Source organism: Fistularia commersonii, chromosome 32 (genome assembly GCF_037954325.1).
Source record: "Fistularia commersonii isolate RoL2024-O1a breed Wild chromosome 32, RoL_Fcom_v1.0, whole genome shotgun sequence".
Classification (NCBI taxonomy): Eukaryota; Metazoa; Chordata; class Actinopteri; order Syngnathiformes; family Fistulariidae; genus Fistularia; species Fistularia commersonii.
Window position 1 is genome coordinate 10,647,354 of NC_141315.1, and position 23,526 is coordinate 10,670,879.

General features: G+C 47.2%; 1 protein-coding gene across 7 annotated transcripts in view; it reads left to right on the forward strand.

Moving 5' to 3' along the window:
* Positions 1–23,526, forward strand: part of srcin1b (SRC kinase signaling inhibitor 1b) — a 71,186-nt gene that overhangs the window by 10,650 nt on the left and 37,010 nt on the right. Inside the window, exon 1 of one of the 7 annotated variants that reach the window (XM_086139690.1) lies at positions 5,064–5,260. The exons of the other annotated variants lie outside the window; for them this stretch is intronic. The gene's annotated coding sequence lies outside the window, so the exon portion shown is untranslated. Of the gene's footprint in view, positions 1–5,063; positions 5,261–23,526 lie in introns of those variants that run through there. 7 annotated transcript variants of the gene reach the window in all.

Here is a 23,526-nt window from a genome sequence, read left to right on the forward strand (position 1 = left end):
CGTTTGTTTTTACATGCCATTATACACCCACATGCCAGTATATGAGGCACACCTACATAAAAGTAAAGCAGCAGCAACAAAGCAACCTGCAATAAATCCTCCTTTCATGAGGATAATAACGTCTTTTATATTGAACTTATTAATGTGAACGTTCAAAACGACAAAGGCTGCTCCAACAGCGTCATGGAAGCAGATTCTTAATGAGCGGCCTGCTTTACAATATACCTATTTAGAAGGCCGAAAGGTTTTGTTGTTTTCATATCGGAACTTGACATTAGAGATATGGAACAGACAAGTGTTGGTTCATCCCTTATCTGTATTGCTTTTCCGTTATTTGGCATAAAGAGGGGAGCCTGTGCGACCTGGGATTGACTGAGAGGCGGAGCTTACCCCGGTCCAGTCACCTGTCAATCACACCTGTCAGAAAACAGTCAACCGTTGGCTCCCCGGTTCAACCTTGCAGAAATATTTAGTTGATTTTGCAATGTGTGGTTTTGGAACGTGTGAGTAATAATGGAGAATTTGGAGAGAACCTGCACCAGGGGGTCGATTTTAATTCAGTGGAGGTTTGAAGTCCACACGTGAATCAGAACATCAAGACAGTCGCCTTCAGCCAAGAGATGATGTCCATGACGTCAGGTGGTCGATGCCTGGTCCGTCCATGTTGGGCGTCTTCTCGCTCCTTCTCGCTGCTTATTTTTCTGCACCACTGTAGGACCCTTACCTTCTAAAAACTTTTCCTCTCTATGTAAAAGTCAGATTTGGTTTTTGTTGGACAAAAAAAAAAAAAAAAAATTCATCCCGAGTCACGAAACATCCTTTAAGGCTATGCAAACGCGGATTTTCTCTGACAGGAATCGCTGAGTCTCCGAATGTTGTTTGTGTCGAAGAGAAAGCAGATTGAAAAGGGGAGATTCGAGTCTGCAAACAGTGAGTTTGTGAGGGAGAAAAAAAAAACAACACACCATGAGTCAGAGGAGTGCGATCAGCAGGCAGTTTTTCCAGTCGTACTTCCTCTGCTTGTGTGTTGCTCGTCTCCCTCAGTGTCTCCAGTGGTTGTTTTCTCTCCCTTCTTCTAGCTGCGAGTACACACACACACACACACACACACACACACACACACACAGAGCAAGATCTGATCTGGGCTCGCCTTCCTCAGCAGCTTTTGCCGAATGATTTCATCGGGTTGACAAGTGTGGCTCTCCCTCCATATTTCTGCCACCCGGGCCCAGCCTGCATCCAAAGTCAAATGAAACGGGCGCCCTTCCTCACTCTATCTCCGTCTGCCCAATCTGATTTTGGCCGTGCTGAAAGTAGCATTTTCTTTCCCTATCACTACATCGTTCGCTTTACTTCGCCCGGTCTGTCCTCATCCCTCTCCGTCCGGTAAGCAGAAAATGGGCGCGAGAGCCGTCGCGGGCCATTATCCGACTGAGCAATCTATCTTGATAATTGACTCGTGAGGGTAATTGTGACGGCGATCGCCGTGACGCTAATACATTCTGCCAATTTGACACGCTCATAATGCGCCGGGGTTGGCGTTCTTTCCCGGCCCGCGGCCGTTGGGGTAGAGGCAAGAGGTTTCTGACGTGTTGGGGGGGTCGCTGGAGCGTCGCGGGTACTCGCGGCGAGGCCGAGCGCGTGGGCGGGCAAAAACACGCTAATTTAGGAATGGGAACGTTTGAGTGGGCATGCAGGAAGAGGAAATGGGTGCAAACATGTGCAGATACGCTACAGAGCCGCAGATGGATGTTGCTGTCACAGGCGGACATTTAAAAGACTCGGCAGGAATAAACGTCTTAACATCAGGGCCAATTTGTTCGGCGTGCAGCTGATTGCTCTCAAAGCACTGAATTGCAGTGGAAGTGAGTGACATGAATAGGCAGCGTACTGTATATCCGGAGCAGGAGTGGTGAGGAGATCAAGCTAATTCCACATGGCATAACATCCCTCCCTGGCAACGAAACAAGCAACATCCTGGCTTATTTGAAGGAATAAATCAAGGACATCAAGAGGCTAGCTGCTCTCTCCCTTGTAATCAGGTTTACTGACATGTGTTTCACAAATTTTTAGATGTTTCCCTGACTTGCGTTTGTCCCGGCTGTTCAGAACAAATGTTTAGTCAGTTGTACCCGTTATCCCAGTGCGCATTTACTTCTGTATGTTTTGTCTTCAAAAGCCGCCGTGCTTTTACCGTCCTCGGTGTACGGGGCCGTAAATCCGCACCTCAATTCCGAGCTGGGTTTTAGCTGCAGATCTGGATTCGATTTCTTCACTTCCACCTGACTTTAGAAGACAATAATATCAGCTCTCTGTATTCACAATTATCACATTCAAGCTCATACGCAGGTTTTATTGGCGACCTTGAGAAGTTTGTAAAGAAGCTGCTAAAACAGACGTAGACAATCAGTCAGACAATTTCCAGTGGAAGTATCGGTTTCCAAAGTGTCTTTTTAGTCTTGCCCTGCATTGCACGCTTACTGTTTGTGTTAATATTTAATCATCAAAGTGCACAGCTCTTCTTGTCTTCTTGTTCTTGGCAACTGGACTTGAATTTCTTGGAGTCCAATCAAGAAATGCCAAGAACGTCCAGCTGCCAAGAAAAGAAGATATTGACAAGAATTCACCTGGATGACTGAGAACCTCCACAGACATGCATAGTTGTCGTACTCTCATTCTTGTACAGCTTTTCCTGAAGTGTTGGCTTAAAAGACAGTCCAGATTGAGATTGGGATGATTTACTGAGAGCCGGCGGGCTGGTCTTCCAGACCGGTGGCCGTTGGATGTTGAACCACTGTTGTCCAGCTGAAGCCGTTTACAGTAAATTCAATCTAAGGGTTCAGACGCCACCAACTCATTAATGGCGACACCGTAAGGAACATAATTTAATTTGTTGTGCGTCAACATTATTACGGGAATTAGCTTGGCATTTATTACCATTTGTCTCCTGGCGAGCCGATTGATGTTATCGCACGATGTAAACTGGAAAAAGAGCGTTTTCTTTATCGGCTGTCACTGTGCTGCTTCAAGCCTGAGTCAGAGGGGAAAACGCCGCTGGCTGTTTGTTTTTCATAATTATAAATGCTTCTCAGCTCTTTTTACCTTCAAAAAAAACCCTTCTGAATACCGTTCTTTTCAGAGGGTGCTCGCTGCATTTGTCCTAGTGTAGTTTGTTCTTTTTTTCTCCGGAGGAGCTGAGGGTCATTTGGCATGAAGTTTTAACCGACTTAATTTTAATAAGTAAGTGAACAACAAAAGAGCCAACCGGAGCCGTAAACTCTCACAGAACGACACGGGAGAGAAAAGAAACAATATCTCAGCACGCAGAAGTCATTTGTCACGGAGAACGCCTCGCCAACACAAAACAGCTGCCGTAATGGGCTCCCAGTCTACATCCCCAAAAAAGTACAGTAGAGAGGACTTTTACAACACCTGAGGGTGAAGCTGCAGCTCCTCTACATTGGAACCGTTCCGGATGCTTTTAGGGCATTAACTGTGACTTAGGTTTGTAATGATGTTGAAATGGGGGAATGGTACAACCTGTACGTTGCTGCTAGCGCAGCCCAGGGAACTCAGAGTGCAATGGTGGTGGAGCCAAGGCATCATGAGGTAACGGAAGCACAACACTTAGCTCTTTGCAACTGCTCATACCCTAGAGATTCAGTGATTCACATCATCATACCGCCAGACCTTTTGGAGACGGTGAAAACAGACGAACCCAGTCGTGTCAAACCATTTATTTCTGTTTTTTTTTTTTTTTTTGTTTGTCTGTTTTTTTCCCTCATAGAGGAACAAACTGGTGACATCTTTGTAAAACCATTTAAATCACATTTTTTTGTCGTTGATGTCAAAATCAACTTTAGTTCCCCGACCCAACACTACAGCTCAACTGCATGAAGGACAGCGCTTGAGATTTTTGATTTGTCCCACGTTGCACATATTTTTCCCTTATACTCTAAAAAGTATTTCAACCGCATTTTTTGGAATGCGAGCCAGCGGGTCGCCTTCAGTATTTGTCTGTGCGAATCACCTTAAACCGTTTCTGGCTTGCGGTTAATTTGCTCCTACGACGAAATTAAAGGTCGTCTTGAAAAAGGGGCGTTGTAAATCATAAAAGCGGGCTGAAGTCCTGAAACATAATATACGTAGGACAGAAGCAACCTAATGAAGTTGTCTTTTCTCCCCATTCAAGTGGAACAGATGCAGAACACTGCAAAAATGGCAACTTCAGACACCCAACTGTTGATAATCTTCCATAAACAAACATTTGCTTAAGTCTGGCTTCGGGGTTCTAATGGACAGTGCAAACACCGGCTCTTATGTAGAAATACGGAACTTTGGACTCTTAATTAAGCTCCTGCTAGGCGCCATAATAATCTGGAGAACGTCCAGAGCATTGACTTTCCCTCTACCTACTGTAGGTGACAGTATAGGCATGTGGAGTCATTTAGCATTCTTGGAAAGTTGCAGACAAAAAGCGACGGCATCAAACGTGGATAAGGTAACAGAAGTAAGAATCTTGGTCTGGCCTTTGAGGTATCGAAACGCCCACAGCCTCTTCGCACATGCAGCTCGCAGCCAGTTCGGATGTGCTGCCAGACATTTCCAGATGGGATGAAGGATAGTCTGAGTCACAGGCAACATTTGCATTTTCAGCCAAGCTACGACGACGCGCAACCTCAAACGAAGCTCCCGACGGCGAGGCATTATCGCGCCTTAAGTGCTTGTATAAACAATGAACATGTGTGTTGCAATAGAGCGATGCTCTAATCGCATAGAGAGGAGAGTCACTGCGACACAAACAAGCGCCCCGTAAAGACCTCGACGGAAGAGAGAGAGGGGGGGGGGGCGTTAGAGTCGCAGCAGTCATTAAGGGCAAGACTGCTCTCTGCAATTCTGGCTTATCTACTGCAAGGTGGAGGCACGGGGGTAATTCTGCTCGGGGCTCATGTGCAGAGCCGAGATACAGAGCGGGAGAGATAGAACTGGTTCATTTGCAGCTCGTCCCCATAGACTGTGGAGAGGATTATACTCACAGAGAGAGAGAGAGAGAGAGGGAGGGAGGGAGAGGGAAGAAGGGAAGGAGGGAGGGAGATGCACATGCTGTGTCTTAGCACACACTGCCTCCAATTTTCTCCTCTGCACCGTGCAGCGTCTGCGCTCGCCTCATACTCACACATGTGCATTCACAAACACACCAGTGCCATGTAGAGTCTCGTCCAGAGGGGGGACACCAACCTGCTCAGGACCCAAAAGCCAGGTACGCTTCGTTGACTCTCATTCCTTCATTCGTGCATTTTTTTTTTTTTTTTTCCTCTTTTTGATGGGGGGGGGGGTGTCGCCGTGGTGATCCAGAGACTCGCAAAGCTGCATGCACCAAGATAATCTGGCATCTTCGCCGAGCCCCCTCCACCCTCTCAAGAGAACCAGAGGGGGAAAAAAGAGGCAGCGAGAGGAGTGGGGGAAACAGTTTTCTCATGCCGGACCAGGCGGCTGCCAGCTAACCCGGACTGACCTTCATACGGAAAAGATGTTTGATCCCCTTATCGGAAACCTGGTGTTAAAAAGCCACGTCCGCCCGCCGTCCCTCCGGAGGGGAAGGCACACGCTGTTAATCACATGTGCTGGACATGATCGCCGGACTCGCCGCAGTTGGTTGAGATTTAAATGGCAAATGGAAATGTACTCTTACGAAGTTAACTCTTTACCCTCCGGTGCTTTGAAAAAAAAAAAGTTGCCCACCAGGACCGGCTTTTTTTTAGCAAAACTGATCTTCCAACACCCACAGAATATTCAGTTTATGGAAAACACGACGTGGGATCAGTCGAACGAAGGAGCGCAGCTTCTGGTTCCGGCAACATATTAGCGTTAAAATATTGAATTTTAAATATTTTTCCATATCTGACTGAGCACCTGAGTGGAAGAAGCTCCATTGCAGAAATGGTGGAAAACTTGAAAGCAGCGCTTTTGGGTTCAGAGTCAGTGTTCAAGTGCAGCTCAGCACCAGAAAGAACAGGAGCTGGAGATTTATGTCAATGCCCAATTTGTAAAACTTAGTCTTACAATAGAAAAAGGTTAAAGATGAGAGATGATGTTAGATTATGATGATCGATAAGGTTTGAGGTGGATTTTTGAGTTGTGGTGACAGTCGCCTGACTCAGCAGACACAAAAGATTTGAGGACAAAGATAGTTTTTGGTTTTTCAGGCGCTACCGGTGTGGAAGGAATGACTCCTTAAACAATCAAAATACGACAAAAACAAAACACATTTTTCAAATATTTCAAAAGTGGAGTAGATCATTCATTTCACTGTCGCCAAGTAGAAATCTCAAATGCAACATCACTTTCGTCCCACCGCAGATCAGCTGGTTTCGGAGAGAGTAATGGATGCTGTGTCCAGGTCAGCTGTTTTTATTTTTTTTTCATTTTTTGAGGGTCGATTGTGAATGCGTTTGCGATTCGCAGCGTCATCGCCAAGAGTCACTGAGGCCCTGAAAATATCTGTCCGACGATAAAGTTTACTCTACAGGTATACATCGGGGAATCTAGAGTGTTGATAATTAGCGTATCGGCTGATGTTACGGCAAGCGAAGGACGGCTGTCAGCGACAAAAGCAGGTTGAATGTAGTGTTTTAATGTGACTGTATTTTTTTTGAAAGCACTGTAAAAGGCTAGCAAAAGTCCTCCTAATTGTTGAGGCAGGATATTGCAGGATGAGTGGGGCATCCATGACTTTGTATATATTTTAATGATAATAGGTGCTTCTAAATACACTGGTTATAACTTTCAATATCGCCATCACCTGTTGGACATTTCATTTAACGTTAAAGCTTCAAGATATTTATCAGTTATCATCAACAACTTTATTTTGACCATTGTCAAGCACAATGTCTGGTTCAGATTTTCAGCTTCAATTTCATTTAAAATGATGTACCTATATGAAGAGATGCTAAATGTCTATTTGTAAACGGTATATACTGGGAATACTTTATATTTTGTCGGCGCACCTTGCATCGCTCCACCCGTCCTTGCGGCGCAGTACAATTCACTATATTTATGGTCACTAGTTTACTCAGATGGCTTGCTGGTAACCAGCATCAAGCAGGCTTCCCAGTGATCATCAGTCATGGTGGGATGGGATTTGAACTTAATCATCTCCACGTGGGAAAAGGCCGACTCCCTCACCTTTGTCTTTCTGTGCTCGCTTTTTGGACCAAAGTCAATGGCGTGGTTGTAACAAACAGATGGAAAGCGCCTCACCATGTTTCCCTCCTTTGGAGCAGCAGCAGTAGATTGGTGATCAGGCAAAGGCACTCTGAGAATGACATGATCATTAGAAGTCCCTCCATGCTGCATGAAAGCGCTAAGTTTCTGGTTTCCTACTTGGTCCGACTCCTCTACTCATTTTCACATCTCCTCTTTGGTAGATTTAAATTGGAAGGCCAACTAGGTCACTCGGCTTGCTGTAGTTTTTGCGGTAGTTTGCGGGTTTGACCGTGTGTGCGAGAAGAGGTCTCCTTGTACGACAATCGGTCGAATAGACGATACACTGACATCTAAATAATGTTTTTGAACGGCGCCACATCTTCTTGCGCTACCTTTGCAACCCAGGGGTCGAACCTCATCGACCGTTTGGGCGCCCGCGATCTGTGAGCTAACGGGGTCAGAGGTCGGTCCGTCGAGGAAGCCCTCAGTGCCCTCCTTTCCTGTTCCTCCCAGAGAAGGGTTCCTCTCCAGTCCGATTGAATTAGTGCGATAACAGGATCCGTCCTAACCTACTGCCATTTCTTGGATCCGCTACCGTTGACATTTCGATGCTGCCGATTGGCCGAGCCAAGATGGACGATCGCCCGTGGTTTGTCACGTGTCTTGTGACGTCCCCGTTTCATTTTCCCGTCTCCCTCCCGGGGACTTCTCTTAGCTTCTACCTGTAAACATGGCTCATTCAGGCGTCCACTTTCCGCCAGATGATTTGTGGCAGGTAGATTTGGCAATATGGCTGAAGGGGAACCAGGAACTGAAATTGTTAGCGTCCGTTCCCTACAGCCTTCAGCATGCAGGGTGAAAAACACGTCTGCTAAGGCTGTTTCATTTCTCCTGGGCTTCATCCTCGAGAAGAATGTTTTTCTTTTTTTTCCAAGGTGTGTTGAGTTCCTACCCCAAATCCCAGAAGAGCAGAGTCGCAATCAATTTTCAAGCTTTTTGAAGCAAACATTTTGTGTGTGTGTGTGTGTGTGTGTGTGTGTGTGTGTGTGTGTGTGTGTGTGTGTGTGTGTGTTTATATATATATATATATATATGATACTTTTTTTTTTTTTTTTCTCCCCGTTTGCTCCTTTCTGGAGGGTTGAGCGATGCAGAAAGCGGGGTTTCAGAATTCACTTTGATGATGGCATGATATCAATTTGTACATCTCCAGACTGCAGGGGCCGTACGCTTTCTTGAATACGTCGGGATGAAGTTGTGCTGGCCTGGAGAGGGGAAGGCAAAGGAAAAAGCTCTAGATGAAGTTTTAATCTGAGTCATTGCTCCCCCACACACACACACACACACACACTATTCCTTTGATCTGACGTTTACCAGCGAATCAGGGCTGTCTGACAAATTCCTTCAAGATCAGAAAGCAAATCCGAGATGGAGTGTCTGAAACAACTGCATTATCGTCTCGTGTTTGTTATGTGAGGCGCCGCATTTTTATGGCTGCCCTAGTTTACCACCATGTGCTTTCGCCAACAATCTGCTGTGTAATTTCGAAACTGTCAGATCGCCGGCTGACATGGTGGCACCTGCGGCGAGATTGACAGCCGGTTCAAAACCACGCGGCCTGCGCTGAAATGAAAGCGGCCGTTAATTTTGCGGTTCATCGCAAAAATTCACTTTTTTTTTTTTTTTGCATGTGAATGTCTATCCATAATCAAAAAGGGGCGAGATGTCGGGGTCTCTTTGAAATTTCAATTGAAAAAAACGAATCCAGAATCACTTCAGCTAAGTTGATCCTCCAACTAATAATGAACTTTTTTGCCAAAGTGTCTGCTCCCAGCGCGTGATTCCTATGATGGCAGTGATACCTAAATGGTTTGCTTGGTTATATCACATTCTGAGAAGTTAAAGAAACCTAGCGTGCTGGAATAAACCCCAAATTTAATCTGAATCACGGGGCCATATGATGGACCGGCGCTGACCCTCGGACGGGCAAAGATGCGGCGTAGATGTAAAAATCTCCCTTTGATGCAATGCAAAAAAAAAACCAACTTCATGTTCTTTTGTCCAGGAACATCTTTTTTTGACTTTGCGTGATGGACCATGCACTCCAGAGGGTGGCAGTGTGCACCTTGATGCACCGTGCAAGAACTTAAAAAGTCTGTTCCATGTCCATCTATGGACGAACCACCAGAGAAAACATCTGTCCCACTTCCGTCTTCAAATGAGTTGAGATCATAAACAGGCCAATTTTTGGTTTACTCATCGACCTTCAGCTTTAACAACACGCCGCAAGTTGGTTGACGTTTCTTTTGGTCTTCTGGGCGTCCTTTATCTTTTTTTCTAGTCAGGTCAAAATGTTTTTCCCCAAGGTTATAATTGGGTCTGACCAATTATAACAGCAAGAACGTCGTCTCTGACGGTGTTCGTGAGCCGGGAAGCTGTTTAGTGTTTGTCACAATAAAGACAAACAAACAAACCGCAGCCAGGATTCCCTTCCTGTTGCTAAGAAACCTCCCGTGAAACAATACACTACAGGATAAAAGGCTCCGAGCATCGCATCTTTAAACCATTCCGCCTCCTTCATCGTACCCTCCTTACACGTCTGGGGACGGTTTCTGTCTTTTCACATTCCAAGTCACCGCACGGGAAACCGACAACGGCGTCCACCGACTCACAATACACGACAAACAAAGCATGCGGACACTCTTGACATAATGTATATTCATATAAGCGTATCTCCCCTTGGAAGCTTCCTTCATGCGGAGGCCACTGTATCACCGCACATCACGGCTTTCTCACGTCAAGCAGCGCAACAATCACCACCAGCCTTCCACCAGAAAGCGTGTTCATCAACATCATCGTCATCATCGGGACCGGGTCCGTACTAAAGCCCTACAATTACGGGCTCGCCCGCCACAGCTTTGACTGACAGCGGTGCTGATGGCTGCCGACTGCTCCGTAGCGGCGAAGGCAAAATTGTTTGCTTGTTACCGTCCGTGCTTTCCAGGGCCAATTATGTCAAAATGGATGGTAGACAGTGTGATGCAAGACCGTGCATTGCCGATGCCATGTATTACGCTCCCGGTCCGTCGGCGGGAGTTTTCACCGCTGCGCCGGAGCTGTGCGGCAGAGGCGTCGGTATCTGCGTTCGCAAGAACGTTTGCGATCCCGCTGCCAAAGACGCGAATGGCATTTTTGCCCGTTCCTACCGAGTTTAACGGTCAAGGCTTCGACGGACGTCTGGAAGGTCCGTCACCTCTCAGGGCGCTCCTTATTTACCTGACCTGGAGATAGTCCTCCTTCACTGACGCTCAAAAGTCAATATCTTTTTCACACTTGTATTTAACATGATGTGATCAGAGCGGATGAGGAAGTGAAGTATCATAGAGATGAACTAACTCAGTCAGGAAGTTCGATCTAAATCTCACTTATGGGCCCACCTTAACCTTAGGAACCAGAACCTGACCTAAGAACGACAGCGTCAGCGATCCAAATTGGTTTTATCCAGACTGGATCGTGTTTTAAGCACAGGGAGTCCCGGGTCTGTAAAACACCATGTATCATTCAAAGGAAGACCCAAGGACACCTGTGTGTATGATTACATTCGGTAAGCCAAAGGTTTGTTTTGGGAACTTGTAAATTAATGCTAATCGCAATCTGCTCCGAAATAGTCTTAGCTCAGGTCGCTTTCCGGCGGCAGAGTTTAGATGCCGGCTCAGTAATGACAGACGGGTCCTGTTGAAGTAAACAAAAAACAAAAAAGGGACCTGCCAATTAAGCCCCGCCGTCTCGCTGCCGAGTCATCTCGCCGCGTTTTTCATCCAATCCCTCGGAATATTTAAATTAGCATGGAAGCCGAATTCTATCCTCTTCGCCGGACGATTTCGGGAACCGGCTGTCGTCGGACCCGGAGACGCCGCAAGGGCGAGGGAATAAGAAGACACGATGACACGTTCCATGCTGTGAGAACATGATCCGCGCCGCCGCCGGGGCACGGCCTCCCGTTAACCCGATTGCACTCATGTGTTTGCCCCTCCGTCCGCCGACACGCCCCGCGGCCGGGCCGACCTACAACAGACCGCTGAGCTGTCAGCCCTCACAGGCCGAGGGCTGAGAGGAGACGGGGGAGGACACGAACAGTACGGAGGAGATCAGAGATAACAAGGAGAGACAGAGGTAGCCCGGCGGGGGCACTCAGAGGGGCCTTTACTGCTTGTTATTCACATATAAAGCAGCCAGACGCGTCTGCTCGGCCAGAAGATACCGGAAACCTCACGCCGCGCCGACTCCCGCTACATTCAGACGAGAACCGGCGAGTAAAAGAAGGAAAAGAAAGACGGAGAAGTCCTCGGATCACGGCGTCCCGCACCTACGCCGCTTCATGGTTACGCCGCCATCTCCTGTGGATTTAAGAAGAAAGCCGTGTTCCGTCACGCCGTCGTGCGGGGTTTGTTTCAGTGAATTTGCCACGGGAGCTCCTTTGGCGAGCGGACCGATATGTTTTCACGCGCTGCCGTACGAGGGAGATGGCTTTGTTTACATTCGCCGGTTGCACTTTCGCCGGTTGTTCCGATTGACGGCGCAAATCGCGTTACGCCGCGCCGTAGGTTGGGAAATTCCGACGTAAGTGCAGGACCTCCTGTAAACGGATTGGATTTTCTAGTTCGAAAACCGACGGCCAAAAACTACGCTTGGACGGCCGGTTTCTGCCCAATCCTCTCCCCGTCCGTGACGCTCTTCTCCTTGATGCTTGTGATTCTAGCTGCATCATGGGTTTAGCCCACGGTGAACAGCTTGTTAGCTTTGATTTGCAACATTTAGACATCGGAACCTACTACGCCGCAAGTGAGCAGTGTGTGTGTGTGTGTGTGTGTGTGTAACCGAGCATCAGGATGGCACGATGGTGCAAATATGGCTGGCGTCCAATTCCTAACATTCACCTAATGGGGCTGGCAGCTAGTGTTAGCATAAACCTTGGACGACCATTAGTGCTGTGTGATATTAGCCTTGTCGTCATTCTTTGGATGTGTGTGTGTGTGTGTGTGTGTGTGTGTGTGTGTGTGTGTGTGTGTGTGTGTGTGTGTGTGTGTGTGCAGGAGGGAAACTGGCACTGTTTCAGTAACCGATCAGAATAAAACGGATATCTCGGTCCGCATTAAGTAGACAAGGCTCAAATCTGACTGTTAATGCAATTCCTCCCAGGATACGGCCAGAACAAACAGGGTTAGAAAAGGCTGTAAATTAATGAAGTCTGACTGTGGTGGGACGTAGGTGTGGACAAGCGCTGGCTTTAGGACGCATTAAAATGGTGAAATATAAAAGTATGCCCATATTTTAATTCATTTTGCCCATGAAGTGTTCTCCCGTGGACGTTTTGCCCTCTCCCGCCTGTGGAAAAATACAGCGATTATTCCTCTGTTTTTGTAACGCAAGCATTTTACAGTCGTATACCTTCCCTGAATTTTTGATCGGCTACAGCAAATTTGTCAGGTCTTTCACTCGGGTTGAAAGTCGTGTTCATTTTTAGGTGGTGTCGGAATCAGAAATACCCCACCGATCGGCGGCTTAAAGTACACTTATTCGAATGTTCCTGGATTCGACAGGTGAAACTTGATGCCCGATCGCTAACGCATGACGGCGTGCTCTGTGGGCTGTCGTTATTTGTCCGTCTTTATTTCTCTCAATGCCAACGCAGCTTCTTTATCCTCGGGACCAAAGAGGTAAAGTCAAACACCGGGACTAAAAGTACGCATAAACATACAGTTTGGAAGTCAGGTGAAGGATTTAAAGTTTGCAGTGTATTTGTCAGGGACACGCTCCGACATCAAGCTGCCCAGCTTTAAATTGACTTTCTCTCCGGGGTCGACGGATTAAAGACTTGTGAAATGCCAGGTGAAAGAAAGGAATGAGTTTGTTTGGTGCTTTTTTTTATTTATTTATTTTTTATGAATTTTATTTAGCATATCAGGGCGCACGGTTATTTCTGGATTTGCGTATTATTTGTATAAGTAGTTGGCACTCACGGTGGTGGGATTTTGTTATCGGGCGGCAACTGTAAGCTTTGAAATTCTGAAATATTTATATGGACGCACACACACACACACACACACACACAGACAAACCGCTTTGAAAGTGCCTCCTCAGCTGAGTGGATTTCCCTCCCGCTCGTCTTTCTCCTCGCAGCACATCAGTCTTGTTAATTGCCCGGCCGTCTCCGTCCCCCTCCTCGCTCCCTCGTCGCTTGACTCCTGACCGCTGATGTAACACGCCTCCGGTCGGCCGCCGCACCGTCTGAATATTGTGTTCTGGACGCGTCTTCCTGACGTCCTCAACCCAGAAACGGGATTCGGTTGAGAACCCAGACGCCGGGTAGATTACCTTTTTCCACGCGGTCCCTGAACTTTTCAGATTTACGCCTTCCACTCTTGGGGTTCGTTGATAACGAGATTTCTTGAATTCAAAACAAAAAAAGGACATTTTCGAAAAAAAACCTGTCCCTGAATATGAGGGCAGTGGCTCTCTTTAAAAAAGAGCAGAAGAATTTCAAGTTTCTCTAATTTGAATCTCATTTTCTTATTTTTCGCTGAAACAAACCTGGGACGCTTTTCGGTTGAGAATGCAGAAGCCGGGTTGATTACCTTTTTCCACACGGTGCCTGAACTGCGGATTTATGCGTTTGACTTGTGGGTTTTGTTGATAACGAGATTAAAAAAAAAAAGGTTTATTTAAAAGAAATCAGTCGTCCGCCGACTCACTCGGCTGTAAGATGAACAATTGCTTGCAGAAGTATGTTCTTTATGTTGTGTTAGAAAAATACATTTGGAAGATAACGCTAGGGATTTTCCACAGAATCACCTCGTTACTGGAGAAAAGCAGCAAAATTTTAATTCCCATTTAATAATGTCTGACTCCTCTTGGCTGATTATCATGAAAATTCGGATGTTTTTTCGTTTTTTAAATCGTGAAATATCTAATTATTCTTGGTAAACAGCAGATTTTAATTCCCATTTAATGTTGTCTGACTATTCTGGGCTGATTATCATAAAAATTCTCATTGATTCATTTTTTCTAAGTTTCTCAATTTTTTTTGAATTTAAAAATGAAAAAGTAAAAGTAAAATTATGAAAAAAACTTTCCCCTGACTATGAGGCTTTCAAGGTTCTCATAATTTGATTCTTATTTTCTTTTTTTCCACTGAAACGCTTCGTAATTCTGACATATTTGTTGGTTTTTCTAAAAGGACGTGAAACCAGTGAGGGGAAAATTCACCAGCAGTTTGGGCGTATTTGTTTTTTATGGGTGACTGGAAATGGTCTTCCAACCGTTTCAGTCAAGTTTTATTTGCTCAGTGACAGATCTCTTGTTCTTGAAGAGCAGGTTTACACCAGCCTTTAATTGAAAACGCTTCCCCGCCCCTGCAGCATTTCACACAAAACCTGCTGCGGAAAACTCATTCTGATAAATATCTCAACGTGTCAGAGAGCAGAACAGTATGTTTCCTTTCAAATTCATCTATCGGATCACCCTTCGCTGCTCCGTGGCGATGACGAGGTTGAAGCCCTTGATACCTTCACAAAAGTTAAATCGCTGCCGCCCCGACCAGCAAATCTTAGTGTCGGAAGTAAAAATAGAGCTGCATTCACTTGGATCTACCTCTCGGAACCGTTAACATCTGAGGAGACCCTGAGCGATAGTTCCTCCTCCTCCTCACCTGAATATTGAAGGCGACCGTTACACCACATTTAATTTTTTTTTTCCTCCCCTCTGCAGCGGCTCTTCAGATCCGTCATTGATTTTTTTTTTTTCTTTTTTTTTCCTCCCCCCACAGAGATGCTGATGTTCTGTTCCAGTATTTATTTTATAAATGAATCATGCTTGTCAGATTTCAAAGACTCAGACTTGCCCCAGTTGCGGTGTTTTGTGTTGCATATATTAATAGTGAAGAGTTCCCCTTCTCCAAAAAGAGATTTCCAAAGTACCGGAAGACTGACAGCCAGATGGAGTCATTGTGCGTTCTAAGATTCGCCCGTCTCCCCGCACGACCTGCAGCAGCTACGTTTCACGTGACTCAGCTACATGCAAAAGGGTAAAAAAAAAAAATCCAGACAATGAAATCTTTATCTTAGTTCATACCGGGAACAGGCGCGTCCGTCACACAAGGCTCTCTCCCAATGAAAAAGTCTTATCTTAGTAGGACCCACTTAGATTCCTTTCGCAGAGTCGACAAGCTAATGTCGTTGTTCGCGTTATCCTGTTATTGTCGAGATGGAAAACCAGCGGTAGCATTTGTAGGTACCTTCGCATCGCCCTCACACTCTGATTATGTTGGCAAGAATCAAAATCAATAGAACTCTTCTCGTCCGGGAGACATTAATGGAGGACGAGAGAGTCTCGCGGTCTTGGAGTCGACCCCGGAACGGCATCGTGATTTTTCAGGGTACGGTTCTGTTTTAATGGAAAACTTAACAGCTCTTGTAAAGGACGCCTCGCATCCTCGGAGGCGTCTGCGGTCTGTTGAGCTTCGGGTAAAAGCTGCGAGCCCGAGCGCTAACAACATGCTAACGTTGTTTTGTGGTTTCACCGCTGCTTTTGTTCGACAAGCAGCAAATACAGATGAGCCGCCTTTGGAACAACAGGGGTGACCCGCTAACACGGCACAGATTCACAGTTCAGAAGATGTAAAACAAGCTCATTTCACACGAGCTTCTTCCTGAAACGACAGGTTTTGGGCACCGTTGATCCTTCAGTGGTGAAACTCAGCTAAATCTTTCTCAGAGTCATTTCTTCCTAGTTCATGAACAAAAGATATTTTTACATGAAGAAAAACAATTTGGACCATTTACTCCTCGACTGCTAGACTTCTTCTCCAGCTTCTCCAGTTGAGTTGAGTTTCAACTCAAAACTCACCTGAAGTCACAGAGATATTCATCATTTTTACAAAATCTGTTATTCAGTCACACAAGAGATATAATAGCCCGCTTTCTACTTACAAGACCGTCAAGACGACCGTTCGCCTTTGTGAAATGTCGTCACCAAAAGCCAGCCGCGACATTTCTCAATCCTAATTGCATGTAGCCAGGCCTCGGGTCGATGCCGCCGCGCCGCCGCGCCGGCCCGCCGGCCCTGTCGCTCCCCAGTAGCACCGAGCAGCACGTCCACCGCTTCGAGAAGCGTGTTGCTGGAAAACACAGGGATTCAGAGTCCACGCCGGCGCAGCGTGACGGTCCTTCCCGCAGTGCAACCCTGCTCAAAAGCTCCGCCGGCAGCCCGGCCGGCTGGCGGGCTTCCAGCGCCCGGAGTGCGACACTGATTAGTGGCCCCTAATAGATTTGGATCCCTGACTCATCCTGTCCCACTGTTCACTCAATGGTACCAATTATTCATCTCCAGGACATTTCCTGCGTTCAGACAAGCCAAAAATATCACTTTCTAATTACCAAGACTTCCTCTTAGAGACGGAATTGATGTCTGGCGTCGGACCGGGTCTCGTCTTGTCATTGGCCGGGAAGAGGAGGCCCGGTCTGCCCGATTTAGCAGCCCAACTTGGAGCGCACCAAGCAGTATCTCCCTGACATTTCACTGGGGGGGACGTCAGCGTCTCCTTCTTCTTTTGATTCTTTAGGAAACTGACAAATCATAATGACCTACTTCACTGAAGGCCTTAAATAAATTCCATGAAAAGCGCAAATCCAAGCGTGGATTAAAGCTCCCCAACATTTTCGTCACCGTCTCTGCGTCACCTTTGCTTTTTTTTTACCCAGGTAAAACTGCAGTGGAGGAAAGTACAATTACAAAGAAATTCTGTCAAAACACAGGAGATACCTGAGTCGATTTGGGGATTAAAAAAGAGAAATGCCCATCGCTAAGTTGTCATGTCGATCCGAAGTCCTTCACGGATAACGAAGCGCGACAAAACGCCAAAGCAGATTATCAATGTGCAGAGAAAGCAGTGAGAAACAACATGAGGGCTGAAACACCAACAGAGGTGCAGGTAGCAGCGCAAGCCAGGATGGTAAATTAGGATTTCTGCCGTCTCCAGCCTCGGACCTGGAGGCGTTTCGCTCCGTCTCCGAGCAGCGCCGGGCTCAACGCTCCGCGGTTTCCGCGAGAAAACCTTCATTTGTGGCGCCTTTGTGGACTTTCAGAGTAAATCCGGGAAATGGCGGCAGGTCACCGTCGGCTTTTCAGCGGCAGAGGAGTATTTCCTCAGAGTCGCAAATAATCTCTCCCACAAATGAATTTTGACCCTCTGTGTGATCAGGACTGGCAAAAGCACCGTCGTATCCATTCATTTGAGGGTTTTGTGACACTTTTAATTTCCCTGGACGAGCCGCGCAGTCAGGATTATTTCCACCGCCGCTCATCTTAGAGAAGAGGACCCCCTTTTATACATACAGCAATAAGAACATGGATTTTATCCACTTTTTTTTTTCTTTCTTTCTTTCTCCAGTGGACATGACCTTCCTTAAAAATTCAGGAGTGTTCGCTTTCATCTGTTGTTTCCAACTCCTTCGATAACACACCTTGAAATGTGGTCATGGCTATTTTCCACGTAGGTGACGGCGATACGGGTATCCACTAACAGCTACCAATAACTAACTTCATGCAGTATTTATCCCCGGATTAGGTATTTTAACTCGTGACTCCCGGGTAGGACTTGTGTATGCCAACTATAAATCGGTCTACCGTTTGAGGCTGACGGGACTACAATCATTTTTCCCTTCTTCCCGGGGCTTCTGGTTTTGGATCTTGTAGACCTGTACCATGTCTGGGTTGTGACTCTGTTGACTTTGTGTTCCTTGAAAGAGATAGATAGCCAATGGGAACGCTCCTCAACATGCTACGCTTTAAACTGACGTGTTCTTTCTAATATTTTTTTAATGGAGCTTGGTTGTTGTGCTCCTCACAACATGATAATTGTACAATCTTGTTCTTTTTCTTTGGGCTGCTCCCTTCAGCTGCCGCCACTTCCAATCAACCTCCTCCATCTCACCCAATTCTCCGGATCCTCTTCTCTCACGACAACTAACTTCATCTCGTTCACCGCCTCCAGGAATCTTCTCTTTGGTCTTCCACTAGACCTCCTACCTGGCATCCTTCTACTAATATATTCACAATCCACTCTCTGTAGACGACCGCGCCATCTCAGTCTGGTTTCTGGCCTCTGTCGGACTCATTCCTGATCCTTTCCATCCTCGTCACTCCCAAAGAGAAACCCGACATCTTCATCCCTGCGACTTCCAGCTGTGTCTGGGGCCACCAGTGACTTGTACACTTTTCCTTTCCTCTCAGCTGATGTTCTTCACACCGACACATCAACCATTCAAATCTGCTCGAATCTGTCTCTTCACCTCTTCTCCGCCCCCTCCGTTGCTTTGGACTTTTAGTCCTAAAGTACTCAAATCAGCTCCCCTGCATTCCTCTGCCTTCCAGAGCATACCTGCGCCTCTCCAGATTGTCCAATCCCTCCATGGATCGTGATGTAATCCGCAAACATCATGCTCCATGGAGATTCCTGTCCACTCATCTGTCAGTATACTTTATGTACAATTATGACCTCCAAAATCCCACAGTTTCTGGGTCTGCCTCTCGAGTTTGAGCCGCTCTCGCTCTTTCCTCCGTCGTGGGTGATGTAACGCTTGAAAAAAAAAAACCAACTATCCACTCCTGTCAGTGCAGATGTTCCTAATGAAGTGGCCATGTAAGAAATTGGCCGCTTGATATCCTGCGGTTGATACCTGCCTTCTGCCGACTGGCGAACATCCTCACCAGACAGACTCTCATCCAAGTTTTAACGGCGGCGCTGATTCAAGGCTGATGTTAAATTGATGAACGGAGTTGCGGAAGCTGATACTTGGAACGGGACGATAAGAAATGGACCATCTTTTTAGGTTGCTGTGTGCGGAGGATCCACACCTCCCTGCATGCAGTATAGATCCAGTAAAAGGCAGCCTCTAAAAGGACGGTAACATCAGAGAGGGCTGAGCTTCCGCTGTCCCCGCTTCTCATCCCCGCCGACTGTCCCGAATTATTATTCTCTTTGAAGGCGAATCTCCCAAATTTAAGAAGTGCTCTGAGAGATGGCGGGTAATAATCCTGGCGGGTAATTCGACGGCGGCGAACCGGACGACCCCGCCGGCGCGCATTTGCAAGGGCGCTGCGGTCGAGATGCAGCGTGGCTGATGATGACATTGCGGTAAATGTCAATGTTTATCGCGTGGACGCGTCCGGCCGGGATTATTTGAGCAAAAGATGTACCTGGCTTTATCAAAGCTCATCGGTCTTTGGCACATTAGTGGAAAACGTCGTCCTGAACAGTCGCACGCTTTGAGTCGAGCTCCGGTCCGCATGCCGCGTGATGTAGTTAGTAGCCAACCAGCCGTGAGCAGGTACCGATGGGCTGTTTGAGTCACAGCTGGAGAGACACGCCGGCCGGCGGTGATTTGGCAGCCAATAAAAAGCATGTCGATGGCCTGCCGCCAAGATGTGCAGGGGGACTGTAATGAGTTTAGCCTGACGCGTCTTCAAGGGGAGTCACAGTGTTTGGCCACCTGTGTTTTTATTTTCCGTCGGAGGGATTACGCATCAGATCGCCCCCTGATTCCCCTCACCGAGCTAGTCGGGAAACCACCGCGACCTGTCGAAGCCGCGCTGCGTCGCCAACTCCCTCGGCCTCAGAGATTGGCACAGCGGGGCGCAGAAAACAAACAGAAGCAAGAAAGCAAATCTTTGTTTAATCGGAGCGAAGGTTGGTCGAGGTTTACAGAGGACAGGCCGATGATTCTCCCGTCGTCCAATCTTTGCCGCGACACGACGCCGCGTTGCCCCAATGCGACCTAGCGGCACTACCCGTGTCACCAAACCTTAACCAACCGGCGCCAGAAAAGGGGGAAAAGGAAAGATAAAGCTTGGAGCCCAGCAGGAAGTGCTGTTTGAGTTGACGCTCCAGGCTTCACCTCCTGGACAAACAGCTTGTCTGCTTATTCTTGGAGTGTGTTGCTCTTTGCGAATGGCTACCCAGGGGGGTTCCTGCCAGACAGGATTCCTTCCAGGGAACACAAGCAAACTCCTCCCGCTCACATTCTTTTTCTTTTTACGTCCGCCGTCGTCGGTTCCGACCGCCTCTCTGACAGAAATGCGACCGAGGGACTCGAATCATCCAAAAACAACCATGCGGACATCATCCGTGCAGAATGTGTTCATCGAAAGCCGCCCCAAAGAAATACTCTCGTCTCGCCACTCTCACTTAGTTTACGGCCGTCTGTGACGGTTGATCAATACAAACACCCGCTGAAACATGCCTCCGGGTGCCATTTTATAATCAAATACACACAAGAACTACTTTGAACTCACGTTTTATTCGGTCTCGCACCTCTCGCTTTGCCGTCGGCAGCTTTCGAAGAGGAGGAGCTGAAACACCCCGAGTGCCTTACCCGCCCTCCGTCACGTCCTTTAGCCTCCGGTTCGCGCTGCCGCCATCTCCTGGCCGAATGAATATTCGTGCCTCGGTCTCGGCCCGATCGGAATCGGCACGGTGGCGTCACGAGGCGCGGCGGGGAGGCGGGAGGCTGATGAGGACGGCCACATTCCCGGCAGGAGACGCGATGTTTGAGATTCCGCGGCGCAGCGATGCATATCTGGGAAAGGCACGGCGGGTTCGGGTGTGCCGGTCGCTTAAAGGAGCTGAATCCACTGCAAATTTAATTATTCAATCCCAGATCCTTATCAAAATCATTTAATCGCAAGAATAATTAAAGAAAAAGAAAAAAAAAAAAACGTTTAGCATCTGGAACTGGCCCAGCTGAAGGCTCTAATCTTGTGGGGAAAGATTTTTTTTTCCTTCCCAGAGAAGAAACTAGAAGAGCAGATGAACAGCGTCTGAAAGAAAAGCTGCACAAAAAGGTGCCTCGCGGACGGATTTTCACATTTTACATTCAACTGGCAGCATTCAAATCAAACAGCCTTGCAACATTTAGAATATTTGAAAAGGTGTGACACGACGACATGTCGACACGAGCGGAAAGTAAGATCACATTTGAAGGTGTGGAAATCTCAGGATGTTTCCTGCTAAATGATGATCGGTGTCCTCGGACGATGGCCGATAGTTAGCGTTAGCCGCTGCAAACCTAAAACCGGGTCATTTCCTGACCTTCTTAAAAGTATTTACTTCTTTCAGAACAACTTTTTGGATTGACTGGTTGAAATGTAGCTTCAAATGTAGCAGTAAAACTACTTGCTTGCGTGTATCGCTGTAACACACTAAATTCCAACCTAATATAAATGTCAATCCGCAAAGTCAAGAAGCAAAACCAGCAAGAGACAAGACGATATCAGCAGTTTAAACAAGTAAATTATGAGCACGCCATGAACTATTTACACCAGCGTCATTAACTGGATGGTTTTGAACGATCTGCAGTTTGAGTTATCACCCACGGGGTCACTCGAGAGTGGACGTCTTCAGTAGACGTCCGTCTGCAAAGACCGGGGTCCTAAATCAGGCCGGCGAGATGTAGAAGGAAAGCGCTTCCTTCCACGCTCACAATCACCGCGGTGAAAGTAACCCGGACGTCGCTGACGATAAACCTGCCTGTTATGGCTGCGGTTGAGAATTTCTAAAGCAAAACCACTTCAGGAGCAAAGCAGGATTGAATCGAGACCCAACAAGTCCGGACTCCTGAAGGTCCGAGGCCAGTTCCAGCGTTTCCCCTCGAGGCCGGGGTGGAATCAGAATCGTCCGGAAACACGTCTGAGCGGTTAGAAGAAGAGCTGAGGGATTTATTTCATGAACGGTGACTCTGGGCTGAGCAGGAGCCATCAGAGAAGGTAAAGGTCCGGGACGTGGGCAACGTATGTTTTGAGTTATATTTGCCGCCGAGGAGGTAGAAGTCCCTTTTCCAAGCAATTCATTGACGAGGAGCGCGCGAGGCGGTCGTTGAAGCACCGGATCAAATCCTGGAATCGATAGTCACCCTTGTCAATCAAATCACACCGACCGGATCGATTCCCGCGCTGGTGCTAAACGTGGAACGCGCTAAACCAAAGGCCCCTCGGCGCTCATCCGGAGATCCGAGTTCCAAGAAAAGCGATCGGGCCGGTACGAACGGCGAGACCGCTTTACTAACACGCACACACACACACACACACACACACACACATGGAGTCGCGTTAACAAATAAATAAGAAAATCCATCACGACAAGCTTCTTGAATGCAAACGAGGCCGATGTATTGGTTCTATATGACAAGTGCAGACAATCGATTAGCACTTCAGAAGCCCAGGAAGGAAGAAGCTCTCATCATCTTGCAGGACTCCCGGAGCCCACTGCGCTTTGCAGAACCTGCTCGGCGTGACAGACGCATCAGACAATACATGAAGCGTTTGCTAATCCCGGCTGTTGTAGCCTTTAAAGATTCGAGGGGGGGAATAATCGCTGTTTTGTACGGAGACCGGGTGAAAAATGTTGCCGAGTCCCAGGGCCTTCAAGGACCGATCTCCACGGTGACAACCCTCCTGTCCATGATCCTGCTTCCTGTCGCTACCCTTCCTTTTGTTTCTCTCGGTCTAAATCTGGCACGTCTCACGAAACACATTTCACAAATTTTGTAAAACATAAGGCAGGGACGAGGAGGGGGGTTGTTTTCTCCTGCCTTCAGGGACACCACTTGAGTTCCGTGAATTCACAAAAAACAAAAACAAACATGAATGTATCGGAGTCGGCGTCTCCAGCCCCTTGATTGTTTTTTTTTTTTTATATTTAAGTACCAATACATTTTCAGTTGAAACCACGAGGAAAAAAAAGTACAGGTAAAGATATCGAAACATCGAAAGGTATAGTTTGTGAAATAGAAATGACCGACAGCAGAGGTCCAGAAAAGCAAAGCTCTATTCCGAGAAGCATGGAAGGAATGTTACACTGAATTTTCATCACGTCGTCAGCATACGTGACCTCTCTTTATAATGTAGATCAAAAATCACAGTTTGAACCCGGCACCACCCCGTGTTTTTCCTGATAAACCAGCTCAACATAGCGAGAGGGGATGGAAACATGCAAATTCTGCATTTCGTTCTCCAGATTCTCTTGAAAATTTGTCCTTTTTTTTGAGAGAGAAACTCAGCTCGGCTCTCACTCACGGACGACGCTCTTCAGGATACAAATTTTTCTTGTTTTTTTTTTTTTTCCTTCTCCCGCAATCAGTCACCCAGCCATAAATTGCCCTCTGAATGAAGTTCGTAAAGACGGAAGAACCTGCGGTGAAACGGAGTAGTTTCTGGTTTCACCGTGGAATTGTCGAATTAGCGACGTGACGTGACACCCTGTTCTCT